Here is a 16598-nt window from a genome sequence, read left to right on the forward strand (position 1 = left end):
TCTCCTTTTTGTGAGCACATGTAAGCCCCTGTGTGTGTGTGTGTATTGTTTCTTGTCCTGATTGAAACTATTCCTCTTACTGGTGGTCACAGTAAAAAACAAAACAAAACAGGGGCACCTGGGTGGCTCAGTTGGTTAAGTGTCCAACTTCCGCTCAGGTCATGTTCTTGCGGTTTGTGAGTTCAAGCCCTGGGTCAGGCTCTGTGCTGACAGCTCAGAGCCTGGAGCCTGGAACCTGCTTCAGATTCTGTTTTCCCTCTGTCTCTGCCCCTCCCCTGCGCAGGCTGTCTCTGTCTCTCTGCCTCTCTCTCTTTCTTTTAAATAAATTTAAAAAACCAAACAAAACCAAACCAAAACAAAACAAAAAGGAATGTCCTTATTCTACCTGACTTTGTGTTTTTGCCTCAGGAGAAACAACCTTATTCTGTTTTTGTGATTGTGCCTCTCTGAACGTCTTGGAAGTTGGAATATTTTAATGCCTCTTTGTTGGAGAATCTCTTCCTGTCTAGAATCCCATTTGAAGATGAAGTCCTAGAGTGCATAGTGCCATGACCTTCCCATGTTCTATCATTAGACATGCCCCAGGCAAGGACAAGGCTCATTGCCTCACGCCCAGTAGCACAGTGGTTTTCAGATGCATTAATGGTAAGTGACACAGGAAGCTCAGAAATCCCAAAAGGCTTACTTGTCTGGAATCTTTTATGTAGCAACATCCATAAGGATTTTTTTTTTAGTTGTGTGATTAAATGAAGAAGTGCTGAGCCCCTGAGGTTTTTGAAATTCTAAACATTAATCTCTCATAATGAGGTACTGCTTCTCGTGGAGGAAAGAACCACTTATGGCCTTTCGTTGTCAAGTTTGCCAAATGTCCAGTGGTGGACCATACAAGTAAATTTTCTTTTTGCTGTTTAATGTCATATTTGCTTTGTCTTAAATTTTTATTGATAGTTATCATCAGTGACTTGAAATGCTTCATCTTCAGTTTATCAGTCAAGTTACCAGAAAACAAAAGTGTTATTACTTTCCAGGTCCCTGTTATCCTAAGGAGAGTGATGAATACTTTTATAATGTGAATAATTTTATACTTTAATTTATCTGCTTTTAAGTCAGATTGTTCAGCTAGTTGTATTAACTATAATGTTTAAAATGTTAAAGAAATAAGCTGTCTCTTTTTTTTCCCCCTTTTACAGTCTTCCCCCAGTCTCACCCTCCCCTCTTCCTACCACACACAGTATTTTTATGAAGGACATCTGGGAACTTTATTCACTGCATTCTCTTACTTTATTCATTGCTGGCCTAGTAATTCAGAGTCTAATCATCATCAAAATCACAATTGTAGATATTTCTGGGTTAAAATTGCTCAAGGAGAAAGTTCCTTCTAAGGGTCTGAAACAACTAGCATATGTTGCATAAGAGGTTTCTGTATACCCTGTGGCTATAAAGTCTGGAAGAATTAATGAATATATATATAATTTAAAAAACATTAAAATACAATAAAACATTATTATTTGTTCCCAGACATTTTGGCCACCATATAGTATATAGATTGTTTAGAGTATAAATAGTAAAGATACTTTACAGTTCTTTAAGAATGAAGGTTTGCAAACCTCTTTAGCATTAGACAGTAGTATCAGGAATCGAAAATATGCTGTAATAAGTCCTTTATCTTTTTATGGTTATGATTTACAAAATATTTTCATTTTAACTTTACAAAATTGTTTTGACATAAGTATCTTTGCATTTACTTTACAAGTGGGGAAACCGAGGATTAGAATAGTTAAGTGATTTCTTCATGGTCACAGTGTTAGTGTTAGGAAGCCAGACCTTTAAGAACAAATCCCTCATGGTATTTCTTTAGTCCTTAAACAATTCTGTGATGTCAATATATTATTATTCCCCTTTTCTAGATGCAGAAAGCTGAAGCACAGAGAAGGAAAGCAACTTGATCAAAATCACACAGCTAGTCAGTTGTCAGCCCAGACAACTCTTACAGAGTCCAAAGCTTCCTGTTTTTTCTTATTAATTGGTTTCTTTCCATATGCTACTTCTCATGTGGCTGTATATCTGAATCTCTTAAAATAAATAATACAATGGCTAATTTGAGCTGTTAATTCTCTTTATATAAAGCTGCAACAGAGAATTCACACTTCTTTTAACAGATTTTTGAAACTGCTTCTCTGAACCTAGCTCCAGACCAAAATATAAGTATCTGTCATTTGCATAGCATCTTGTAGATGGCCAAATGTTTTCACAATCTATTTGAGTGTGAACTTATGAGACACTTAGGACAGGTCAAATTAGGGTGATTTTACTAATGAGAAATATTTATCTCAGACAAGTAAAAGACTATAAAGTTTACATGGCCAATAAGTGAAAAAAGCAAATCACTCAAGTCTTCAATGGCACATCCTGGGAGCCCTCTGCAACGCTACGCTGAAGATAGCCCAGCATCCCATAAGATTCTGCCTGCCCGTGGGTTCACCAAGATTTTTCTCCCACTTAAAGGAAATCAAGTAGATGATAGAGAAGTTCTTACACCTGAGCTGATGGGCATGGATTGTGGTAGCACGGTCATAGACTCTGCGTTAGGTAAGGCAGGTGAGAATCCTGATTCTGCAGTGAGCTCTGTTTAACTGTTTGTTTTGGCTTTAAAGAGGTCAAGAATGTAAAAGCCTTAAGTGACATCCTGGGATATATAAAATTTGGGCTTCCTGGTTTTCTGAAAATAATAATGTTGATAATTTCAATATAAAAAAAAAGTCACGATGAAACTGAATGCTGACAGCAGCCAGCCCTGGGTGGGAATGTATATCAGGACAGATAAGAAGCTGCTAAGTATTGGCTTTCTCCAAATTATGTTTGTGCTCAGTCATGTTGAGTTAACTGAGAGGACCTACCAAACTATTTATTCTCTATGAATATATGGAATAAAATTGTCATGGATTTTACAAACTGAGGGTTTATGCTTCACAGTCTTGTGCAAGCTATTTCTCTTCCACATTATAATGACACTGTCTATTAATATACTTACCTTTCTCACTAGACAAGAACTGTACCTTTTGTGTCTTTATATCTCCATGACACAAGGCCTGTTAATACAGAAAACATATAAAAGTGGCTCAGTAGATGTTTACTGAACTGTGTTCATCCCATATAAGAAAATATATAAATGTATATGTTCTATAAATATACGTAATTACACTCCCACATCTATGTGTTTATCATTATGTCTTATCTGATCTACTAGTCTGTAATCTTACACCTGCTTGATAAAACATGGCATATTCAAGGGGAAACAATTACAGTCTACTATTTTATCCCATATGTATATGCATATGTATATATGTATACATTGTATTCTAGAATACATTGTATTCTAATTCAATATTCTGTATAAATATGTGTATCTGTAAAATTTTTTAATTTTAACTAAATTTAATTTAATTTTAAGTATATTTAACTGTAAGTACAACTTTTGACAACAAAAAATTTTTGAGCAAAAATTAGTTTAGCAGTTTCAATTTAGACTTCAGTGTGTTTTAATTTAGAAACCTAGGAAACATTTATTTTGAGAAGAAGAAAAGGTTTGAAGATTATTGATAAAATTTTGTTGTTAAGTTTTTAAGTCATAATGTTGGAATACACTCTATGAGAACGTTTTCAGTGTGTGTATATAAAATTAGAATAACTATTCACTTGACATCTGTGTTTGTTTGAAAGGATGATGGTGTAATGAACAGGAGAACAAGCATGATACTAACCCATATGCTATATGAAGATGGTATCTCCGTTTTGGTTGAGTAAATGAAAGAAAATACTTTTCAGCAAAGATAATTAATGAGGCCTTAAATAGCATATCATCATGAGCTGAGGAAAGAATAAGTCACCTTGTCATATAAAGTAATTACTTTATGCTTGGTTTGGGAAGGCCTCAAAGGGCCCACTACATATTGACCCAGCCATTCTTTCAATATTCCTGACCATGATGGTGGTGAAGGAGATTTTTCATTGTATTTAAAAAGAGATAACAAGTGAATGAAGAGTTTTTTTGTTTGTTTTTAACCATTGAAAGGTAATAAGGCAAATGTTTGGTGCCTTCTCCTCACGCTGCACCCCGTCACTCCAAACTGGTGGCCGTGCCTTTAGGATCAAGGCAGCTTACAGTAAGAGCTAAAAGTTCCAGGAGTTTAAGTCCCAGAGAGGTAGGAGCAGTAGCTAATTGGAGATTATCTGTCCTGCCTGAAAGCTTGAAACTGTACTCAAAATGACATGTTAGCCAAACAAAATACTGTAGCCAGACACATTTGGGTATGAAATGGCCCATTTGTGGTCCTTGCACTAACCAAGGAGCTGAGGCAGACATTAGTGGGAAGAGAATGGATGTGGGCATCAGACAGACTGAAGTTGTAATACCAGCTCCAACATTTGGGCTCTGTACCCCTGATTACATTATTTAATTTCTCAGTACTTCTAAACATCTTATTGGCATTAGATGGTAATAATATCTATTCCAAAGGGCTGTTGTGAGGAATTTAACGTAAGTGTTTAAAGACCTTAACTCAGGGTGGCTGGGTGACTCGGTTAAACATCAACCTTTGATTTCAGCTCCGGTCATGATCTCTCCGTTTGTGAGTTCTAACTCCACATGGGGCTCTGCGCTGGCCGCCTGCAGCCTGCGTAGGATTCTCTGTCTCTCCCTCTGCTCCTCTCCCACTTGCTCTCTCTCTCTCTCTCAAAAATAAATACATACACATTTTTAAAAATTAAAAAAAGACATTAGCTCATTGGCTGACATATAGACAGTGCTCAGTTAATAGTGGCTATTGTTACAGCCTTTCCACAAAACCTCTCCTCTTCAGGAGAGACTATCTGTGGCTGTTTCTGCTCTTTTATTTTCATTCATTTGTTTTCCTTAGTTCTCATGAAGCCAGGGGTAAGGGACAGTGCTAGAGGAGATAAACCAGTGGAATCAGGGGGACATGTCTGTGGATCATAGCCTATGTTTCCCAGGTTTGCTCTGACCAAGCCACTAATAAATTGCCAGGTGTTTAGAAGTTTCCCACAGAGTGGATACAGTGTAAGCACATTTTTGTCTTTCTCTATTTTTTTTCTGAATATAAAATTATATTCTCATTTTTTTTAAAGAAAGTGGAAAATATTTACTATTTCAAGAAGAAAATAAAATTCACCTGTATTCCCATCAGCCAGAGACAGGCAGTGTTCACAATTCAGTGTTTCTTTTCTTTTCCCAATGCATACAAATGTCTGAATACATTTACTGTAATTGAGAACATACTAAATAAATATATCATTTTGTATACTGCTTATTATGTTGAGCAGAAAGTTGTTGTGTTTGTTTTAAGCCATGGAAAACTGGTACTTTTTAGTCATTTTGTACCTTAAAATCTAGACTATACAATCTATTCAATAGATAGGAAGTTGGGAGGGTGGCCTTTATAACTGTGGGCATGGTTATTTTTAAATCTTAATATAGTAATTTACATTTGAGAAAGACTATAGAATTAATTTTTAGTTCTGGTAACTTGTTTTCTTGTTTCCCTTTCTTTCTCAACCCCCTAATTGCTCTCTCTGGGAAATAACTATTTGCTAAAGATAAAAATTATTTGTACAGATTCTAGAAATACATTCTATAAATGGGAGAAGGTTTATCACACAGCTTTCCTTCCGCTCCTCAGAGAAGAAATCCTAGGGGTTTTGTGAGATGCTGAGAAACAATTTGTTCCTTCTTAGAACTCAGAGTAATGGGTAATAGTTTGTACTCCTCTCTTCAGAGGAGTTTTGTGAGATGCTGAGAAACAGCATCCTAGGGGTTTTGTGAGATGCTGAGAAAAAATTTGTTCCTTCTTAGAACTCAGAGTAATGGGTTATAGTTTGTACTCTTCTCTTCGGAGTAAGTCAGGCCTTGGGGTACAAGACTGTTATATTAGCCGTTAAAATTATTAAATCTGATTCAGTACCATACTTCATAATAAAACTTCACTGCTAATACATCGCAGTCTCAAAAACATGATGCAGATTTAAAAATGAAAGAGTTGAAGGAACCATATAGTATGATAACACTTTTGGAAATCTTGAAAATATACTAGATGGTATGGTTTATTATTTTGTTTATATACCTATGTAGCATAAGCCCATATCAATTTTAGGATAATGATTGATTCTGCTGTGCATGTAGAGGGGGTGCTTAGGTTGTCTTTGCAACATTTTATTTTTTACTAAAAAGGAAATTCAAAGCAAATACGTCAAAATGTGACATATGCTAAATCTTTTTTTTAATGTTTATTCATTTTTGAGAGAGAGTGTGTGAGCAGGGGAGGGGCAGAGAGAGAGGGAGACACAGAATCTGAAGCAGGCTCCAGGCTCTGAGCTGTTAGCACAGAGCCCGATGCAGGGCTCAAACTCCTGAACCGCAAAATCATGACCTGAGCCGAAGTCAACTGAGTCACCCAGGCACCCCCATCTGCTAAATCTTAATGGGAGCTTCATGATATCTAATACTTTTAAGATTCCAAGATTTTAGACTTTATAATAAATCAGATCAGCCTTTTTAGTGAAAGACCAGTTAGTGAAAAACAGAAGGTTGTGAGTGGTCATTGCTTGTTGGGGATGGGGATGAAATCAGAAGGAACACTGTGAGGTGATCTATAGCTCCCAAAAGTAGATTAGCGAATCTTTAAAAGGGCCTTTTACAAAATTCCTCTGGCAATACATGTGGCAATGAGAACAGGTATTTTAACAGTTACTTATGCTTAGTTTCATTCTCTCTTCTTGTGTGTGGTTAATTCTAAGAGGGGCTAATTCACTGTAATGGTAATTTGGGCTCCCTTCCAATAGCACTTGAGTTATAATAAGCATTGCCAAGGCACCAAAGTGGTCTTTGTGAAAGAAGAGACAATGTCTGGTGTATGTAGTCCTTTGAGGAAAGTGAGGAAAAATAAGGATTTCATATCACTGTCAGCAATCACTGTCCCTTTCTTAGGCTTTGAATAACTGTTTCCATTCTAATCTTGCTAGTACTTGGACCAAGGGTAATTTAAATAAGAACTACTCAAAAAATATTATTCAGGAAAAGTTAGACCTCACACATAATACTTTGGAATGTTTATTATACAATGATGTTGACAATTTTATGCCTGTACAAACTTATTGTATGTTCCATTGATTAACCCCACATTGTACAGGAAAACACACAGACACATGTGCGTGCATGTGCACACACACACATACACACACACACACATATATGTAATTTTACCATTAATTTTACCTTGTTTAAGCAAATGAAAGGCAGGTAATTTTTAAAAAGCAACCCTAAATTTAAGAGATACTAAAGAAGAGAAGGAAGATAAATAGATCAACTTTATTTCAAGAAAGGAAGCAGTATATATGGAAAGATAATAGCCTAAAAAGTCAGAATGTTGAACAGAGGGGTTTTATTGGAAAAAGGTTAGATTTTAAGTGCTAATATCTTGCAATTTCATATGAAATACCACAGTAAAATGATAGCAGTTTTTTACCCAGTGGTGGTATTCCTGAAATATCTGTAAAGTTGTTAATTATGAAGGCTTTTAAACATCTGTTAATGTGTTTATTATAGCATCTGCTGAGTATTTAAATTGCATGATCCATGCTGCAGTGTCTCATTTAATGCAGGAGGTTTTCTTTAAAGATGAGTATCATAAGCCACTTGTTTGTATCACTGTCATAGAAGAAAAGAATATAGTTTGAAAAATATGTTTCTCAGAATTATCCTATAGAGGCTCTTACACTCCATCAGCCCTCTAGAGCTTACCATCTGCTGGGGTGGTCTCTAGTTCAGATGTCAAAGCTTTCTTTTTTTAAGTGAACCGGAATGTATTTTATGGAGCATGCAAGGGGTTAAATTTCATTCCAGATAAGAAACTAAAACACACACAGTTAAAGGAAGATATACCTGCAATTTTCTGTTTCAAACAGTATCTTCTTTATTTTATAAGTTATCACTTTTAATTGACATAAAAACAATGTGTATGAAGTTGCTTTGTGGTTCTTCCATTTTTTTCTGTCATTAAAGTGTAAATTAAGAATTTGGGAAAAAAGGTTTCTCAGTTGTTAGGCAGAATACTGGAGCTGTCCATGACTGTTTAAAAAACATTATCTATAGTGATTAAATTTGACATAAAATATATCTCATCCAAAGGAAAGTGAGGTATGTTAAATGGACCTTTAATGAAGTAAATTACAGTGAAATGAACGGAACCACAAGATATGAATGTAGAACTTGATACATATAGGTTGGGAGTATGAGAACGTTTGTATATGAGAGCATATGTGTGCAAGTAAATATATACACATACACACACAGACACAACTATATGTGTTATTAGAGGTGTGAACATTATGCTTAGTATATTTGAAAATATGGTAAAGTGCAAAGAAATTATCTGCCTGAGTCTACTCTAATGTCATATTAGAAATCCAGTAGCATGCTTTTGCACTGTGTGTAGCCTCAAAGGCATGCCTTTGCTCATTCTCTCTTCATCTCCTGAATAGCACATTCTAGGAGGTAGTCAGGGACGCCATCTTGCCTAAGCAAGCATAGCTCCTTGTATGCTGTCAGAGCCCTCCTGGCTCCCTCTCTGTCTTCCATCCTCCAAGTTTTTCAGGCCACATTTTTGTGTATTAAGGCAGATGTAAGAAGTGTATGCTGTCTCTGCCATATTCATATAGGATTGACTCTGGAAAGATTTCCTTGATTCCCTCGCTTAGAGGTTTCATTTCTTCCTTCATCCTACCCCATCAGACAGGCAGGTGGGCAGGACATTTGTACCTTTATTCTAGTACTTGTAACATACTTGTATTATAGTTAGTCTTAGTCACCAGAATCAAGTTTTATACATTCTTTTGCTTTCATTGTATAGCTCAGTGATTAAAACATGTTAGTTTCCATTGTGTTTGCTGGATTTTACTTACTTTAAATAATTACCTATAACAAGATGATTGAGAAAAGAAAAAGTAAGGAAGGAACAATAAGAAAAGATGGGATTATGTGGTTCAGTAAATGAAGATATATGTCTTCAGATCTGTCTACTTTTGCATCATTTACATTGGTCCCATTGATATTCAGAGAGGCATCATTAATAATTGTTAATGTGATTTTCATACTTTCAGGAACAAATGTAACTAGGCTAAGCTCACAATTGGGGGCTGTTAGTATTTTCATATACAAGTTCATTCATTCATGCATTATTTGAATTTATTTAAATTACTTAAAGGCACCTGGCTGACTCTGTCCGTAGAGCATGGAGCTCTTGGAGTCATGAGTTCACTCCCCACCCTGGGCATAGAGCTAACTTAAAAATAAATTAAAATAAATTTACTCTACTTAAGCTGAGCAGTTGTTTGCCCTCAAGGAGCTAGTGGTGTACTGGAGACAGTGCTATTATAAAAAAAAAAAAAAAAGCACAGGATGCTTTAGAAGTGAAGTATACAAAGGAAGGATATTACAGAGAGGAGAGTCGTGAAAAGTTGCCTTGAGGAGGAAAAGCATGAACTTAGTTTTGAAAAACAGGACCTAGCCTATGAAAAGGGAAGGTGAAGTAGAAAAGGAACATGTCAATCAGAGCAAAGTCATATGCAAAGGCATGGAAGCAGAAGAAAATGTGTGCTTGGAAAAATAATTTGATGTGTCTGGAGCATAGAGTGCAAAGGAGAGGGAAGCCGAATCCAGATCAGATTCTTCTATGCTGATTAAGGGGTTGTGACTTTATCTGCAGGTAGTGGAAACGGTTGGAAGTCGAGTTTAAGCAGTGGCGTGATGACGACAAATTAATGTTTTAGATCGATCCCTCTGGTTATGCCATGGATGATGGACTGGAGGAAGTCTGGAGTCAGGAGACCAGTTATAGGGCCAAAACAAATCCAGAAGAAACATGACAAGAGTCTGACCTGAGTTAGTGCCTGTGAGGATACAGAGATGTGGTAGGAAAAAAGGGAAGTGGAGAGAGGGGTGGATCTAGGCACTCTTCAGGATACAGAAGCAACACAGTCTGGTGCTGATTGATTGTTGAAAATGAAGGCAAGGAAAAGAAAAGATGACTCCCTGTGGCTTGGATGAATGGGTAGGTGGTAGTGGTGCCATTCATTAATATAAGAAACCTAGGAAGAGAGCCAGGTTTTTTGGTGAAAGACAAGCAAGGAAAATATTTTAGACAGAATGGTGCCTGGGGATTAAGGAAATCAGAAATTCTAACTTTTTATATTAAAACATATGTGCCTGCTATAGAGACATGATCCAAGACTTTCGTATTGTGTTCCTATATGATTGTTTCCTAATTGCCATTAAGGATATGTATTATATATTTGATAGATGTAGATATATACAACCATATTTCAATTTTTGATAAAATTAAAATCTTGAATACTCTGTTACTTTATAAGGGAAATTTTAAATCAAGTAATTTGAGAGCTTTGAGCATTATAAATAATCTAATCCAGACCTTCATTTCATAGATGAAGATCTAAAACTCAAATTATTTAAGTAACTTGCCCAAGTTTATGGAGTAAATCAACAACAGTACCTGGATTAAAATCTAGATAACCTCACTCCTGACTGAGTGTGCTTTTTATATGCCAACTACTTTTAAAAACATGTAAAGGGAAATATTAAGTAGACACTAACAAATGTTTTTAAAATTTCATCACTCTGAATTTTTTTGGGTGTAAGGTGAGTGTAAGTGAAGGTGAGTGTAAAAGAGAGATGCCAGGCTAGTAAAGTGTGTTTTGGCATAGGAAATATCGCGTTTCTTTATATATGAAGAGAGAATGACTTTCCTGGGTCTTGACCCAACTCTGGATCCTATATGTGACTGACCACTTGCAGCAACCACAAAAATGTGGTCTTTAAAAAAGTCAGAGCCTGGGCGCCTGTGTGGCTCAGTCGGTTAAGCGGCTGACTTCGGCTCAGGTCATGATCTCGCGGTCCGTGAGTTCGAGCCCCGCGTTGGGCTCTGTGCTGACCACTCAGAGCCTGGAGCCTGTTTCAGATTCTGTGTCTCCCTCTCTCTCTGACCCTCCCCCGTTCATGCTCTGTCTCTCTCTGTCTCAAAAATAAATAAATGTTACAAAAAAATTTTTTTTAAAAGTCAGAGCCAAGAAAAATTATTGTAGAAGAATTTGTTCATCTGGGATATTCTGGGGTGCCCTTGATAACTTAGCTTCTCTCTAAACCTTAGTGGGGATATTGCTACTATTCTTTTGCAGGTGATATAACAAACATACCCTCACATTATTCTCAATAGCTCAGAGCTTCTCCCTGTCAAACAGAGATAATAATATTTACATGAAGAAATGTAGTCAGAGGTAAATTCCATCAGAGTATTTACCAACTGTATTGGGAAATGTGGGGTGAGCCAATAATACTGGCAGCCATTATTGTTGACCCAACCTGATGATGTAAGTCTAAGTTTCCCACACATTGAGTGGACATGGCCTGGCATCTGACATTAATGAGTTGTTTCACCTTGTTTTCTATAAGCTCTTTGAACCTCAGTCACCACATCTGTAAAATGAGATTTTTGAAGTTCATGATATTTAATGTCTCTTCCAGCTCACTGATTCTAATGGTTTCTTTCTTCCATAAATAGTTAAGTGCTCCTTTAGATACCAAAATGAGAAATGGGATTCATGTCATACATATCAGCACAGAAACTATTTCAAATGTCTGCTAAATAGATCTGTTGTCTAAAAAGACAATTATACTTTGCCATGTGGTAAAAGAAGCAATATACTGGGAGATCTAATAATAGAAATTCTTGCAAATAATATATTTGGCCTCAGGCATCTTTTTAATAAAACCATAAACCTAGATATAGTTGCATTTTCAGTATTGCCACTGATTTATGAAACAATGATATTAGATAAAACTATCAACATTTAAGGCATTTTTTGCATTGTTTTACCTTTTTATTGCTTTTCCATATTTACCCTTTTACTTTATTTCACGGTTGTTTTGCCATAACTGAGTAATACCATATGCACCAACATTCAATGAGAGTCCACTTAATCTACAACATATTTTAAGTGAACAATGCCTTTGTCAATTTTTATAGGGCTTAAAATGTGTTTTTTTCCTTAAGAATTACAAGGAGAAATTCTATTCTTTGTGCTTTAAGATATGCTGTTATTTAAGAGAGCCCTTGAAGTGAAATGATAGAGAATGAATTTCATATGCAAGCATGTCATAATATCACACAGATTTTAGTTCTCATGAACACAAAGCAGCAAGAATTTTGAAGACCCGGTAAGAAAGCTCTCTCAAAATTCTGTCTCATCATGGAAAATAATAGCATTAATTCTCTGCTAGTCATTGGGCAAAAGACATGGGCAAGTGATTTATGACTGAACTACAAATGACTGATAATCTTGACTTCTTAAAAATATTTTTCTCTGTTTATTAATGCAACTTGTCACACAGCTGACTGTATATTTGCTTTCTTACCCCCTATAACATTTCCCAGAATGTTACAGTCACCAATCCGTGTGAAAATGATTAAATTAAAAAAATGAAAAATTATCTGTCCTTGAACAAGTTTCTCCCCATCTGTTCTGTTTTATGTATTCCCTGAATGAATATTATGTGTTACTGGAATTTGCCTATGACATTGATGGTAGTTTGCTTGTGCTTGATAACTGACTATTCTTTAGAATCAGGCACAACCTGCGGGGTCATCTAGCCTCTTTCAAAGCAACATACCAGTTCTTTCACCGACTCATTGTGTGATCATAGACTTAACTTCCCAGAGCTTGTTTCCTTGTCAGTGAAATAAGGACACATAATACAGTGCCTGGACTGTTATAAGGAGTCAGTGAGCCACATGTTTATAAAAACCTGGTACATACCCAGCCTTAGTAGGGGCTTAACATGTTGTTGTTGTTGTTATTCTCTTTGTTATATTTTAGAATAGCTTGCAAGAAACGTAATGGGTGGAAGGAAACAAATATGTTATAAACTACATACTAAGAAAAAAAGGTAGGAGCTGAGGAAAGGATTTTTAATGACCAATTGTATTAAAAATGCTAGCAAAGTGAACTTCCCACATAACTGGCCCTAGAGCCTCTCAACTCCCTTCAAATAAACTTGGCCTCCAATATGGTGAAGCAGAGTGAAGTAATCACCCTCTCATGATGCATGTTTTCCTCAAAGGAATGAGTAAATTAATTCTCAGTGAGCTGGCTAAAAATGCGATCAGTCGTTCATTCACCAATCAGTCAACCAGCCAGTCCAACATCAGAGCAGTTCCCGCAACTCTGAGGCTAGTGGAACATCAGAAGGTAGAGTTGAGTTGTTCCTTTTATCTCCATTAAGTCACCTAAGGCCTCTGAGCCCTATTTCTTAAACCATAAAATAGAGTCAATACCCTGCATGTAGGGTTGGCATAAGAATCAAGTCAGACAATGTCTATGAAAGCTTTTTGTAAACACTAAATCACCAAATGTAACATTATTTATTTGCTTACACATTATTTATTGTTCATTATCTCATTTCTAATGCCATCGTACCTTCTCATGCTGGCTTTTTGGCCAGTACTTTACCTAGAGTCAGACACTGAGAATGGCAGTATAGTCAAATAATTTTATGATTCAAATTGGGAGTCTCCTACTTTATAATCTATCAGGTCTTGCGGTCAGCAACTTGTAAGCTTAAAACTGACATCTTAGATGTTTCTAAAATATTAAAACTTGAAGTAGCCATCATAGTCTGTGAACATGTTTTTAAAACCAGTAGGGAAAATATGAGGACAATCAAATTTGTTACAAATTTTTTCTGAACCTGGCTGATATGACACATCAAGATGGATTTCACAGTTATACATCTACAGAGGAATGTTGAGAGATAAGATGAAAGTAGCCCTCCTTATTAATCACACATTGTATATTTGACTTCTGCCTCCCTCCTCAGCCTTTAAATCAACTACATCTGGTTTTTGCTACTTAAATGTGCCATTATCGTTTGTATTAAAAGGCAGTTACTCCTACAGAAAGCAGCCCCACTTAATTAAAAAATAATTAACTAGAGTTATATTCATGTTACTCATCACAGCAGCCCAAATAAGAATTTTAGTATAGGTTTTTTACATATTTTTACAGTAGGGTCAGCAGAATTTGGAGACTGTGATGAATGCTTACATAAAGCAGTTATTTTGCTTTGCTGGTGTTACCTTTTACAGTTAAAAAAAAAAAGCATAGTAGTACAGAATAGAGAGATAGGAGCTAACATAGATAGAGTCACAAAGCAGCTGATCCTTGATGTAGTCACTATATGCCAGAGGGTGTCCTCCTTTATTGGAGACTGAAACACATAACTGTATTACACCCAGAGCAAGTTGAGCTCTGGGAAATAACTCCCACTAACCAACTGCATAAGAAGTTGGTGTATAGGGATGCCTACTAGCTCAGTTGGTAGAGGACGCACCTCTTGATCTTGGGGTTGTGAGTTCAAGCCCCACGTTGGGCATAGAGGCTACTTAAAATAAACAAACAACCAAAAAACTGATGTATAATTATCACAGAGATCTATATTGAAGCTCACTGCTGAGTGAGTTCTCTCTCAGTAGAGAAATCTACATAGGAAACCAAGTTATTATTTGAGCTTTCTTGATAAGCAGGGAATTTGACATTGAATAAATTCAGTAGTCTAAATCACTGCTACTCAAGGAAGTTGTCGTTTTGCAAACAAGTTAAGAAGCTTGCTCCAGAATTCCACAATGTAAATTAAAGCATTACAGCATCACTTTCTTCATTGAGAAAGTCTTGCTCCTATATTTATATGCACATACACACATAGACGTAGTAATAGTGTGCTTAGCAACGTAGGTAATTTGCTTTCTGACACAGTTTCCTCATTTCATGTCACACTGTTCACAAACAGATCTCATACAGGTAATTCTTCTGTGGACCACACTTTTAGAAGCACTGGTCTTTGCCTGAATTAGAATTACATTGGGAGGCGTGTAAAATACATAGTTGTCTAGTATATACCCATGAAAATTCTGACTCAGTGTTCTGTTGTCTTGTACCTTCATCTGCATTTAAAAAATGCTTCCCATGTAGCTTTGATAAACATACAAGGTTGAGGAACTACACAATAATATGCAGAGTAATTAAATAGTACTTAGCTGAATAGGTTAGAGATTGAGAACATGGGTTTTGGCGTTGGGAGTTGAGTTATTGTTTTTCTTGGGAAAATTGCTGTGGATTTTGTAGGCCTCAATAGTCTAACCTATAAAGCAGCTATAACAATACATACCATATAAACTTGTAAGGTTTAAGTGCTGTTATAAAAAGAAAGTACTTAGTTCAATACCTACCACATAGTAGACAATCGATAAATGTCAGCTGTAAATGGCAGGTAATCACCTCCATGATGAAGATTTACCTGCCATTTTTGAGAGTATATTCATTCATAATTTCCAAAAAGAGAGTTAAAGGATGTTATCAGGAAAAGGAAAACATGATGCAGAATCCAAGACAACAGATGCCTGATACTCCGACCTACCTTTCCACTACCTTTCCATTGTTGTTCAAATATGTTAGTTCAATTGGAATAAAGCCAAGGTTAGATGTGGCTTCGTTTAGACCTTACATTTTGTCAAGATAGTTTCTGGATAGCTATTCTAACCTATCAATGTTATATTTGTTTTATAATAAATGTTTGTAAGTTGAATTTTTTTTCCTCTACTTCTAATTTTGGGAATAAAGGATGAAGGGGAGTTACTTTATATTGACCAAGAACATAGTCAGAATTTATTAATAACAATAAGAGTTTTGATTCTAACCTTTCATTTTCTCTATCTTGGGGCAGATTTATGTTTGATAAATAGAAATAAGCAAGAGATGGTGTTAGAAAGTGAACTGCCAGAGTTGCACAAAGGGGAATTTAGGTTTAGACTTTATTTATTACATGACAATAATATTACTATGGATTATAAAATAGTGGATGCATTATGGTTCACTAAATCAGTAAAAATCACGTAGCTGTTAATGATTTGGAACCCGGCTTATGAAGAACAACTTGGCAGAGCTATCAAGTGGTTAAGAGTGTTGGTATGAAAGTTAAGGACTTCAGCGTTCAAATCCAAGTCTGGCTGTTTTTGTGGTGTGTGGCCTTGGACCTGACTTCTCTGGGATGCAGTTTCCCCATATGTGTAATTGGGTAATAAAATGTAGTCACCACACAGTGGTGGGGGAGAATTAAGTGCACTGACAGGGAGGTGCAGGCCTCTTCTGTGTTTTTCAAGCGTGGTTATACTTAGCTTTATTCTCTCAGGTGTCTAACAACCTCCCTCAGAGTGTCACTTAGGAATTCCCCCTGACCCCTGTGGTATAATTTACTTTACAACCATTGTATTCCCTAAGATGGCACCATAGAGGACTAAATGTTACCCAAGGCAAGAAGGGCAAATGCTGCTTTATAGCTTATACTTTCAGTTCTTTTCTGCTTTTTTTATTTTTTTTAGCTCTCAAAGGAGCACTGAGAATGGTTTTAGCTCATTCCGTGGCTCTGCAGCTCATTTTGTATACTGTTGCCTATACTTGAC

At 36.2% G+C, this 16598-nt stretch overlaps 1 protein-coding gene across 2 annotated transcripts in view; it reads left to right on the plus strand.

Moving 5' to 3' along the window:
• ANGPT1 (angiopoietin 1) overlaps positions 1–16598 on the plus strand; it is a 240702-nt gene that overhangs the window by 125185 nt on the left and 98919 nt on the right. The window lies entirely within an intron of this gene.

This window comes from Lynx rufus, unplaced genomic scaffold, assembly GCF_022079265.1.
Source record: "Lynx rufus isolate CCGP_SWC_20201006 ecotype Redwood Valley unplaced genomic scaffold, mLynRuf1.p SCAF_26, whole genome shotgun sequence".
NCBI classification, from domain to species: domain Eukaryota; kingdom Metazoa; phylum Chordata; class Mammalia; order Carnivora; family Felidae; genus Lynx; species Lynx rufus.